The sequence below is a fragment of the Triticum urartu genome, chromosome 3, assembly GCF_003073215.2.
Source record: "Triticum urartu cultivar G1812 chromosome 3, Tu2.1, whole genome shotgun sequence".
Taxonomy (NCBI): domain Eukaryota; kingdom Viridiplantae; phylum Streptophyta; class Magnoliopsida; order Poales; family Poaceae; genus Triticum; species Triticum urartu.
The window spans coordinates 226,296,092-226,301,697 of record NC_053024.1 but is presented as its reverse complement, the minus strand read 5'-3'; positions in this window follow the sequence as shown (position 1 = coordinate 226,301,697).

Sequence of the window (5,606 nt, the reverse complement as noted above, 5' to 3'; positions counted from 1 at the left end):
AATAGAGATCATGTATACTTCATTATAAAAAGCGAATTCGGATATTTGAAGAATTTATCGTAGTGTTTCAAACCGACGGATGTGTGAATATATATATCGGTGATACACATGGTGTGGTTATGAACATGGTATACTACATTTAATATATTTTATCTCTACTCTTATAAAAAAACGGAGTTGTTGATGATGGTGTGCCTGCCATCCTGCATTATAGGCTGTCTGATTTATATCTGGCGGATAGCAAGGAAACTATGATGGTTGAAGTTGGCAACAATCATGATTGTAGATTCTTATAGAAATAGAGAAACGAATTCAAATTTAGTTCGAATTGCAGCAGTAGTATAGACATTTGGAATACACTAAAATGTTGGTATGAGTAGGTTACATGCATTATACAGCAAGCGAAAAAATTTAATTGGACATAACATGGATTCATACTCCCTCCTTCCATCTATATAGGGCGTAATGTGATTTTTAAGACCGCCTTTGACTATTGACAAGATTAATAGTACATGACATGCATAATGTGAAAACTATATAATTGAAAGAACCTTTCATAGACGAATTTAACGGTGTGCTTTGTGTAAGTTGCATGTCATATATCATTGCTCTAATACTTGGTCAAAGTTAGCATCGAAAAACGCATTAGGCCCTATATAGATGGAAGGAGGGAGTAGCTTTGAATAGCATTTGTATAGTAAAACGGGGCAAGACTCTCTCTTTGTGTGGTGTGAATAGTTTTATTTTTTTCGTTTTCTTTTTGGTTGAGGGAAGCGCGAATTGATTTGGTACGTACAAGTACAATATTACTACACGTTAGGCTTGTCCCTAAAATTCAACCCGCGTCTTGTTATATCCCGAAAATTCAGATATCGTGCTCCCAAAACTGGCGCCTTCACAACCCGTGCCTTGCTATCCCGAAATTACAACGTGCGTGAAAACTCCCTCCAACTGCCAAATCCCGTCATGGGAAATCCCCCTTCTAACCATGAGCCGAAAGGGCCGCTAGTTCAAATCGGTGGGGGTACTTTTGTAACACACCCTACATTTTGGACAAGCGCGTTCCTAAGTCATGCTTCACCCCCTCCCATCGCCCCCTTTTCGCCATTTGAAATCCCAGGCCACCATAACCTCTCCGCTCCAGCCGCGAAACCCCACCCTCCTCCGTCCACCACGTCACCGCTGCCCAGCCTGAGCCTCTTCCCCGACGACGTCGTCCACCGCAACAGCTGGACGTCCCTTGTCCACCTCCCCGGATGAGGATCCGTCGTCCATCTCGCCATCCCGCCGGTTCAGCCGCCCCGTCCTCCACCTCCAAGGAGCTGCTCCGACGATCGCCTCGTCTATCGCGGCTGCTCCATCCCCACAGTGCCGCCTTAACCTGCTCCACCGGAACCGCAGCATCCTTACCGACTCCTCGGACGAAGCCGAGGCCTACTCGGCGCCACCAAAGAGGTTGTACACTCATCGCATCACACCTTCTCCTTAACTCGACCTCCCGGCGCCGACGGTGCTCCACCCCGCACCCCCATGGAGCGGCTACCTTGAAGCCGGCGCCGTGGGCGACATCTCCACGGCGGCTCTCCCCCAGTGCGAGGCCCGTTCGGCGGCGGCGGCCATACCAGCCGGATCTGCTGCTGCTGCTCTGGCTCTCGCTCGATCGCTCGCTCGCCCAGCTGCTGCTGCTGCTCTCCCCCTTGCTCGTGCTGCTGCTCTGCTCCGATTAAGCCACACTTCAGTCGACTAAATCAACCTTTGGGTCAGTCGATCTTCAGAGGTTGGGGGGGCTTGCCGGAGTTAAGGAAGAACCACCTGCAGCAGGGATGGGGGCTCGCCGGAGAGGTACCCCACTATCTATCTTAGGGTTCATGGTGGGGGGGCGGGGGGCCTAGAGGGCTGGCCGGGGCAGCGGTGGCGAGTTGTTTTGGGGCGGCGAGGCGGTGCTGGGGCCGGCGGTTCGGCCGGTGGTGGCTGGCGGCTCAGGGGGGTGCAGGTTGAAGATGAACTGTAGGCCCTCCCTAAACTACATGTCAAGTGCCTCTCTGCTACCATTGCGTTCAGTTTCGACAGTAGCATTCAGATTCCACAGTAAATTTCAGTTTCGACAGTTAAGTTCAGAGTCAACAGTTTTTACCTCATCTGTTGTAGTTAGGTGGTTTTTGGTGATGTTAATTTTACATCCATTTTACATCATCTATTGGAGATGCTATTAGAATCCCACTTGAGATTGACGATGTCTGTCTTGTGCTGCTTCATCCTTGACGTCTTATGGCTCACCGGAGCTGCTCCAACGACAGAACGATCCATCACAACAGAGTAGTGCCCTGGACGCCGTCTATAGATTCCTCATATCTTCCTCCACACATCCGACAGCCACCTCTGCCTCAACTGCTTCAACGACCAACCCAATGATGCTGAGGTCGACACGGCTATGGCAAAGAGGTTGTACACTTGTTGCATCACTTATTACTATACATTCACGTCGATCCATTAGGGCTATTTTGGTTCAACGGAAAAACATCGATCCAATGGTTGTTACCATCACTCTAAATTTCTTCATGCTCTCCTTACATAATCTCACCATATTTTTTTCATATGCATGTCAGATATTGTACACAGTCATGTTGAACATGTAGAGAAAAAGAGAAGAGTTTTGCGGTGCAATACAATGTCATGCAGACATCGCTCCATGGTGGGTTCAATGGCAAACCCTCCCCACCCCTCTCCAGATTGTAATCCAGAGGAAGATATCTGTTCTAAGGTGGATTCGGACGCCGCTGACCACTCCTATTTACCCCCCAAGGTGTTTGCTCTACCTTGGCATGATGATGTTAGTCATATCATGCATATGTTGCCTTGCAGTGCCTACTTTTGACATCATATATGTCATCTGCTTAGTTTAGACATCTTCTGTAATGCCACCTGTTTAGTTTCTATATCATATATGGGAATTGTGCAGTCTCATGTCTTTTAGCCAGCCATAATATATGTGAAATGTGCAATGCCATCCTGTTTAACCAGGCATCATATATTTGAATGATATCTTGTCCATACTTTTCTTCATTACATTTCCATTTGTCGACAATGTTTGTACATTAAACTACTCTTCCTGTGAATCAGCCATTTGGGTGGGAGATGGAAAAATCTGGAGTGAAAACAAGGCCTTCAGAGCAGACAGTGCAACCTGTCGAAGTAGATCTCTTGTTGGGTCCCGATAGCTCCTCAGAGATGGATTCAGAGACAGATGACCAGTCCTATTCCCCCACTAAGGTGTATGCTCTAACTTAGCACGGTTATACTGCTCATATCATGCATACGGTGTCTTGCATTGCATAGTTTAGACATCATATACACAATATTCAACACCATGTTCTTAGTTCAGACATCATATCGAACGCCCTCTGTTTAGCATATAAATCACATATGTGAATTAAATGATGCGATCCTGATTACTTAGATAACATGTAGGTGAATTATGTCATGCGATCCTGTTTAGTTGTTCATCATATCTTTGAATTATGTTATGCTATGCTATCCAGTTTAGATAGACATCATATATGTGAAATTATGTCATGCTATCCGTTTTAGTTAAACAATATACATGTCAGCTATTTCATGCCCTCTTTTTTCCACACTATCTATTGCATCTGTCTCTCATACGATGTCTGTACATTCAACTATGTTTCCTGTTTATCAGCCATTTGAATTGGAGCGGGTGATGCCAGTATCTAGCGGACTAAAAACATGGTCTTTAAATAAAAGAGTGCTACCTTTTGGTGGAGATAGCACCCCGGTTGTACATGCACAAGAACCAGCCCTACCACACATAACCCAAACTCTCGCAGATTATACCCCTACTACGATGGACAGAGAACCAGCTTCACCTAATCTAACCCCAACCCCATTCGATAGTAACCCAGTTCCTGTTGACACAACACCATCTCCACCACAGAGCTCCCAAACAAGAGCAGTTAGTAAGGCAGCTCCAGTGCCCAAAGGGCCAGTACTATCACGGCGAACCCCAACTCCACCAGTTAGTACGCCTATTCCCGTGGAGGAAGCACAACCAGCTAGTCGTAGTTTAGCATCTATCGCATTTGATGTTGTTAAATCGTATGTGCATATCTTCCCATCTTGGAAATATTATACTGAATATGAAGCAAAATGCCAGTTGCAGGTGTTTGTCCAGGAGTTATGTGTAAGTAATGTTATTCATGGCAATTACTTTGCTTCGTCCCATACATCCTACCTCCATGATGGTTATAATACAACAAATTTTCGCATTTTTCTCTATAGAGAAGGACCAATTTGGAAACTCAGGATGAGGTAACCTGTGCTAATACCTCTGCTATCTTCAAGAATGCTTCGTGGCAGTATCGGAATTACCTGAAGAAAACGTACTTCACCGGCAAAGAAACTCATCAAATTCCCTTACGTTCTCCTGAGACACATTTACTGGACGATGACTGGGAACGCCTTGTTCTGTACTGGTCCTGAACCAAGAATGCGGTAAGGTCTATGAGCTCCTTTTCTATTTTAAGTATTATATTCTTGCGTCTTACTGTACTCTGTTCATGTAGAACAAGTGCCTAAAACTGAAGAACAACTGTTCTAATTTAAGATTCCATTGCTACCATAGGACATAGATATATGTTTGTTTGATGCTTTTATTATGTACTAGTACTTGGCAATAGAAGACTTGGTAGTTTAATCCTGTCCACCTTACTAATGAACTGGTTCACCGAAATGAGTTTCATATACTAGTACATGCTAAACTTGTTATGTGTCTGCTTGTTTCTTCTTTTAGAATGCTGACAGAATATTGGGGAAGAGTGCCTTATTAAGCAACGGTAAAGGAAGTAATGCAGATAAGGTTCAGGATAGTGACACATCCTATCTTGGTTTAGTGTTGGAGTTACTGGCCACTACCGCTTGCACAAGCTATTCAAACTCACTGTCTGAATCAGTTCGGTTTCTTGAGTCTCAACTACAAGCTGAAAGACATTGATCAGCTGTGCTGCGACAAGAAGCGGAAGGACTGCGGAAGTCCCTGGAGCATTCAGATGCATACTTTCTGGTGCAACAGCAAGCGTTGGAGGATTTTAGCGCCAAACAGGGACAAAGCTAATCAGCTTGCTAAGCTTATTGCCAGCATGGTGGATACCCAGGATAACGTTTCTTGAGCTCTTCTGAAGTTGTTTCTGTTATGCTCTTGTTTTGCTGCCGTGTTTATTTGCACTGGTGGCCAATTTTGACGGCGAGTGTATATGATATGCTGCTTTGTTCCCTATATTTGCACTCGTGGCGAACTTTGATGCCCAGTGGATGTAATATGTGTAATAGCCGTGATAGCCTAGCGTTAGTTGCTTGCTTATTTATTTCCTAGTTGTCTTGTTTATTTGTTTGCTTGTAGTCATTGCAGTTCTTTTTCCGCGGTTAACTAGTGGCTGCAATAACCTATTTTTTAAAACTAGGCCACAATAACCATGGGCTAATATTTACTGTAGTGACACTGGGTCTCCTACGGGCCGTAGAAATAGTGGGCCTTCTACGGGCCGTAGAAACAGTAGGCCTTCTACGGGCCGTAGAAACAATGGGCCTTATAC